The 7,062-nt window shown below is 40.5% G+C and overlaps 1 long non-coding RNA gene across 1 annotated transcript in view; it reads right to left on the reverse strand.

Moving 5' to 3' along the window:
- The window catches only part of LOC109289491, a 125,903-nt gene that overhangs the window by 21,272 nt on the left and 97,569 nt on the right, over nucleotides 1-7,062 (reverse strand). The window contains exon 2 of the long non-coding RNA XR_002095387.1: nucleotides 5,904-6,033. This is a non-coding gene — a long non-coding RNA (uncharacterized LOC109289491). The remainder of the gene's footprint in view (nucleotides 1-5,903; nucleotides 6,034-7,062) is intronic.

Consider the following 7,062-nt stretch of genomic DNA (forward strand, 5'->3'; position numbering starts at 1 on the left):
CTGACCATGCCGGAGAGAGGGACTTTGATGGGGTCACAACTTCCACCAACTTTGGGTGAAACCTGGACTGCAAAGCCTGCCTTCCCACTCAGAATTTCCCCTGCTTCTTTATGATCCTTTCTTGCCCTTTGAGTTTCTAGCCCATCTCTTTCCTGACCTCGATATGATTCTATTCCTACTGCTTCGGTCTTTTCCTTGGGTTTTGGGTGAAAATTCCTGCAAGCTTTCAGTGATGAGCATGTATCCCTACTTATAACAGCTGTGAAATTTGGCCCCTTGCCTCCTCTCTTGGTAAAAACTGTCCACATTGACTTTCTCTCCCTTCTCCCACAGGTCTAATTCTCACACCATGTCAGCAAGGAAGACAGGAAACGGGAAGGGAAGCTTTTTCCTTTTAGCTTTGGATCTACCTTCACCCCCCTGCCCCTTCTCATGCACATCCTCCCATTCCTAATCCTTTTCCTATCTCCCCATTCTAGGTCCCACCAATGCAATTATCCTCTGTGATTAACATGCCACACTGCAGGGAGAACCGATATGCCATTCCCAGTGGAAGCAGCCACAGGGGCTGCCACCATCTGCCACGCAGAGAAGACAATATAATCATCCCTAGGAGTTTGCCTAGATTCCAAGTCAGGATCAGCAGAAAGTAATACGAAGCATTAATAATCCCAGCTCAGCAGCGGATCCTGTATTTGAGCCAGAAGCGGGAGTAAGACGAGTGGTTAAAAAGTACCAGGAGACATTAGTACGATGTGCAAAATTGGAACATAATGCGGGAATAATCATTGGTGTGAGCTCTCACTGGTTTCCTTCATTCTTGCACAGTCATTATTCCTTTTGGGATGCTGTCACGGAGTCTGCCAAGTGGTGGTCAGAAACCAGAGGATAGCGACCAATTAGTGGAGTTCTCATTTGGTGGGAGGTCATGCTGCGTGTTTGTTCTGCGCACAGCAGCAGCTGACACTCAGAAAGGGATTCTGGTGGTGTCCTGGCAGCCGCTGTGCCTGAAGAGCCAAAAGGGAGCCTCCCTCCGGGTAAGTCAGCAGGTGTTAAGTGTATGCTAAGCTGGTCTCAGCTGGAAGTCACTCTTTCAGTGTTAAGGGATTGTTTTGCATATCCGAAAGAGTTTGCTGAGCTGTTTAACTAGAAGTATTGAAGGAATAATGCCGCTTTTATCCATTTCAGTCTATCGTTAATAATAAAAGTGGCTTTTCTTTCTCATTTCTGGCTGGTTCGGTAGTACTATGAATTTAGAGGGATCTCTAGCTGGAGAATTAAACCAAATCAAATTCACTTCCTATCTACAACAACAGCACCACAGATGTGACTTTTGACTGAGAAGATGATGCACAATTTTGTACCACGAAAGAGCAAGTTAAATCACTGATCTTTCTCTAGTGGGTGTACTACCCAGTGGTCTCATTATGAAAAAGCCCCTTATTTGTGGAAAGCTCAGAGACTGCTATTTGGAAGGGTCACCTGCAATTCTGTTCTCGTCGCTTCCCTTGGGGATTGCACGACATGTTTACTATTCATGTCAAATCCTGATTTAACATGGTTCAGCTTTTGGGTTTAACAGTATCCGCCTTACTTCAGAATGGAGGGAAAAAAAATCCATACTTAATCCCACATTAGGTTTGTGGTGTCTAATGTTAAAAAGGAGCAAAGAGCATGAGGTTAAATTTAAAGATATACATCACACTATAGATCACTGACAATTAACTTTCGGTCAGTAGCAAGCTTTTTAAATGATGCCTCCAAGGGGAGTCAGTGTGAATATAGGAAATACCAGGAAAGAGGGAAAGTTGTATAAACAGAAAGAGTTTTGAGGGGCAGAGAGGGAAAGTATGGACTTTAAAAAGGCATGGTAGTTGGAATTTTAGGACAAACGGCATATAACTCTGGTTATAGCCTAACCCAATATTAAAAACTCAAACTGACTTCAATCAGTGTTAATGAGACAGTTTTCAGAGGAGTTGCTCTACATTTTTGCAATGAGTAAATCTTTCATGGCTAAAGGACAATACCTTTTTGTGTAACAAGTACCGTTAGCAAGCTGAAAATTAAATAGTCAAGGCCGTATTCTTTCCCTTAAACTGAGCCTGATCTCTGCGCTCTTCTTCTCGCTCTTTTTCTAATGAAAAAGCCCTGGCTGTTGTCATTTTAAAGGAAGACAATAGAAATGGGAGACTAGAAGACAAAGGCAGACAAAATGCATTAGCAAGAAGGTCTACAAAACAGTTGTTAAAATGGAAAGCTTTTTCCTTAATTGAAGAGTCCTGCCTGACATCTCTGTGCAGTAAAATACGAGAGAGCAAGTGTCTAAACAAAGGGAGAAGCTCTTCATTAGGAGTTTTGTCTACCACACAGTTCCTCAAAAAAAAAAAAAATTTTACAAAGACTACTTTTCCATTAAAAGGGAAGGAATTTGCTCTGGGAAACCATTTAGGCTTGAAGACACTGTTTTAGGGAAAATTGGAGTACAGACCATGACTTGCAAAGCTATCTTCTGAAAGGTCACCTTTTTGGTGATATCAGAATCATGCATCAATGGTCAGTGGGACACTGATGAGACCCTATTGTCACCAACTGAATCCTTTATATCCAGTGGACCTGATTCTTATGCATAGCTTTTATATTGCTTAGAAAGAACAACCGTGAGCGATCATCATTTTTACTGCCAGCAGAACGTAAAGGGACTTTGATCATGAGAATCAGGCCCATAAGGCTTAAAGGGTAGAAAAACATTAAGGTTAAGGAGGGCGATTGATTCAGCCCCCGTGTTCTCCTATTCTTCATTTACATTTAAGGGAAGTGCACGGATATTTGCTTATAACTTTCTATTTCCCTCTTCCCTCTCCACGTCTGCTCTTAGTGCCACTCTGACTCTCTTACAGCCAGCAAGGTTCCTTGAAGGTTTTCATCATACTTAAAAGGCTGGACAGGGGAGCCCTAAATTAGCTTCCCAATCAACTTTTTAAAGTAATACTTAATAAGCCCAGAGACTTTTCAGGAGCAGTTTAGTGCCACTTCCCTTCCCAGTCTTGCTGTGACACTCAACAGCACTTGAGAAGTGGCTGCGCTGAATTGGAAGCTGATTTAGGTCTCTTCTCCTTCCTTGTCTAGCAATACATACAAGCCTAAGGAGGTTTCAGCTAAGGGACCAAGGAAAAGTTACCAAGGAGAAAAAATTCAACTACATTTTATTATATCAAGTGCATTTTACAGATCCCATGACCCTCCCTCCTGCCTGACCTTTGGCTGAAACAATGGAAGCTGTCCAGATATGGCTAGAGAAGGAGTGAGAACAAAATATTGCCTTCCTATTAGTTTATTTCTTGATCTTAAGCCAAATGGGAAAAGATCAGTGAGCCCAAGATTTTTGCAGTGTTTTGTGAACAGCTCGCTGCAGCTCTTTTGATTAACCCCCAGCCCTTACTATTTAACCACAAATACACTAAGGTCATGCATATTGAATTATTTTCATGGCAGTCTAGTATTTAATAATAAACTTTATTCAAGAGAATTGAACAGTTCCAAAGCAGTGCTCTAGAAATGTGATTTTGGAAAGAGCACAAGTGACCCGTCATATGAGGGAGAAAAAAAAATGCACCACATGGGACTCGCAGGGGTCAGCACAGTCTCCATCATAGGTGAATTGTCACTGAGACAGAGATAAAGGGATAAAGCAGAAAATAAAGAAATAATAAAATATCAAGTAGTAAATGTCAGACAGCTTGCTACTAAAAGACAGGCATTGTCAAAAAAAAATAAAAATCAATAATTAAATTACGAGCTGGTTTAGGACTTTCACATTCCTTTCTCCCCATATCCAATACACTCTTCTAGTCACTTTGATAATTTTGCGTCCTTTATGGAACTTGGTTTTGTAAAGGCAATGTAATATTTATTGGCTTACAAATTGGTCTGTCTTACATTTGTTTCTCTTCTGTTTACCTCCAAACTTTTGTAAATTTATGTATCTAGTCACTGAAATATTTATGCAAGGAAGTTCCAGAGGGAAACAATCTTGTTTTCACAGATTGTAGTCGGTGCCCTGAGACAACGCCATGGATAAATAAACAATAAAAATCGGAGAATTATTTCTGCACATATTTGATGACAGTGCATGCTCCCCATGATTTCTGTAAATATTTGGAATTTGTAATTACTGAACTAAAAGGCTAGATCCTCAAATGAGGTACATTAGTATAGCTCCTTTTAAGTCTACAATAATGAACCATTTGAAACCTGCTGAGGATCTTGCCCTTACATTATTGTTCTTCTTCATCAAATTTGATATGGGTCTTATGTTTGAAAGAATAATAAACCGGTCAGGTCATCTGCTGCATTGATCTAAGAGTTAGCTACTTCATTAGATATGCTATTCATGGTGCTCAATTAAAAATGTACCAGCTTTGAATGCAGCAAGGAAAAACAACTTCTTTGTGAAGATTAATCCTTAAAGTCAGCTTTCCTAAACTACCACACACTGGAAAAAAGAAAATAAGGATTTGCACTGGGGGAAATGGATTACTCAAAGAAATGGCAACGGGAAACAGAGCTTTTTCAATTTCACAATTTCAGCTGCAACACTTTCTAGTTCTGTGATAATCAATATTGTTGCAAGCCAGGTGTGCTGTATCTTAGGAGAAATAGCGATCTCAGTCTGACTAGAGGTCACAGATTCTCTTCTCATTTCCCAGCTACTGTCATCCTTATTAGCATCCTTAGTAAGGAGTTTGAGGATCCAGTGAACGCAGAGAATGAATATTCTCCTCCCTCTAATAGTGGCCTCTATAACTGGGAATAAAGCTGTTAAGATGAAGCCGTGTGTCATCACCCATGTTGTATTACATTCTATCCCCTTAATCCAGCCAAAAAAACAGATACTAAAATGGTGCCATCAGTTCACCCAATACCACTTTCATTCTTCAGTCCCTTTATTATGTCCCCTTATCACATCTTATCAAGGAGAATGTCTCGTTTTCACCTGCAGGTTCTACACAACTCTGTGATGTCTTGAGCATGTCTACCTACATGTGTATTCATACTTTTTTCCTCATGTACATTAAATTTAGTACCTCCAGTGTGAGATATTAAATAAATGCATGTTAGGCTGTCCAAATGCACACTAGCGAAAGTGCATACTTTTTCAGCGATGCTTAATGAGCCTATTTTACTGTGCACTAGCATATTGCATGGGTTTTTTACGCAACACTTTAATGTGCAGTAAAATAGGCTACTGGGCATTAAAGCACACAGGTAGACACCCCTTAGGTCTTAAGTTTTGCTACTTAAAAGAGTACATCTTGTATTCCTGTTCTTTGTTCTTTCACTGATATGCACCTCACCACAAGTGGTGTTCTCATACTCCCAGGTATGTGCCTTTTCCCATCATGCCCTAGGTACGGGGCAAATCACCAAATTCCAAGCATCAGACCTCAGAATTTCCTCATTCAAGACTTTCTTAAAGAAACTTTTTCTTTGATGTCCGGAAGTGCTCATCCAAATGACTTCTCAACCTCGATGCTTTCCAAACAGAAAATGGGAACAAAGGAATCCAAGTAACAATCTCCCCTGGAATTCACAGTGATTGCCACCTTGCTAAACAACCCAGGGAAGGGGATGCCTTTTTTATGTGCCTTTCATACAGAAAAGCCCACCCTACTTAAGCAATAGGCTAGGTCCTTAGCCAGTGTAAATGAGCCTACTCCGATTAATGCCAGTAGTGCTGATTTATGCTAGCTGAGGATACTCCCACAAGATAATACTTAAGAAATAATAATAAAATCTTTCCAAACACAGAAACTTGGAAAAAAAAAAGTCAAATTATGTCAATCTTGTAACACTAGGCAGAGGCAGTAACGAATGCCAGTTTATACACTGTAATATTGTACCTTGCCATATGTTCAAGTAGCTTCCCTTGGAGAATTCCATCTCTCTCATATGGACAGAAGAATGAGAACAACAAACTGTTGAAAAGGTCACCAAGAAATACAAACATCACAGATGGCATAGGTGAAAGCACTGCAAAAAAGCAGAGTGAAAGAAGAATGTGTAGGAGTATCAGTCTTTAATTGGCAGTGCTGAGCTAGAAAGTGCACTTGCATGCTACCTTTATTAATATTAAAATGACTATTGTAAATATAGCTTATGATTATTTGCCAACTGGCCCTGATCCTAGGGAGATGAAACAACCTTATTCCTCACTGACATTCCACAGTGAAACTTCCTTTTTTCAGTAGATTAAAAGGGCAGCCAAGAAACCCTGTGACCCCAGTCCCTCACTTTGATGTCCTGTGGAGGAGAAGGTTTTCCCCTCTCTTTTTTTACAGAGAACTATTTTATAATTCAGATTCTTATAGTACACTGTTCCTGTCTTGAGCTGGAACAAACCCATTCTCTATCTAAGTGATACGCAGAGACCTACAACTACTCTCTATTCCATATATGAAAGAGTCACAAAGCAGTAGATTCCCAATTTTCGCAGTAACTCTCTGGTACTTCATAGATAACAACAGGTTACAAGATCACATCCCATCAAACTCAAGAAATAAATATGTGGGGAACATTGTTCAGTTCTCATGACTAAAGACAAGATAAGTGGAGGCACTCTAACAGGTAGCTGGTTACAGAGCTGAGTTTGATGAAAAAGACAGTGTGCCCAATTCTAATTTAAGATTTCTGTGTTTGTCAGAAAGTTTTACGTTTTGACAACGACTAAAATTGGCTTCTCTCTGTGAAGTCACAGGTCCTGGTCACTATTAAAACACCAACATTTTTTCAACAGCTGGTGATCTCTCAGGGCATCTTTACATATGCTCTGGGAATGGGAGGAGGGGGGTGTTTTACAGTGGCTCCAAGAGCTGCTATAATTAAAGTGCTCACAGCATCCTGTGTATTCAAGCTCATAGATTCATAGATGTTAGGGTCAGAAGGGACCTCAACAGATCATCGAGTCCAACCCCCTGCCTATGCAGGAAAGAGCACTGGGGTCAGATGACCCCAACCAGATACCTATTCAGCCTTCTCTCAAAGACCCCCAAGGTAGGGATG

Source organism: Gavialis gangeticus, unplaced genomic scaffold (assembly GCF_001723915.1).
Source record: "Gavialis gangeticus isolate Ggan-Ray unplaced genomic scaffold, GavGan_comp1, whole genome shotgun sequence".
NCBI lineage: Eukaryota > Metazoa > Chordata > Crocodylia > Gavialidae > Gavialis > Gavialis gangeticus.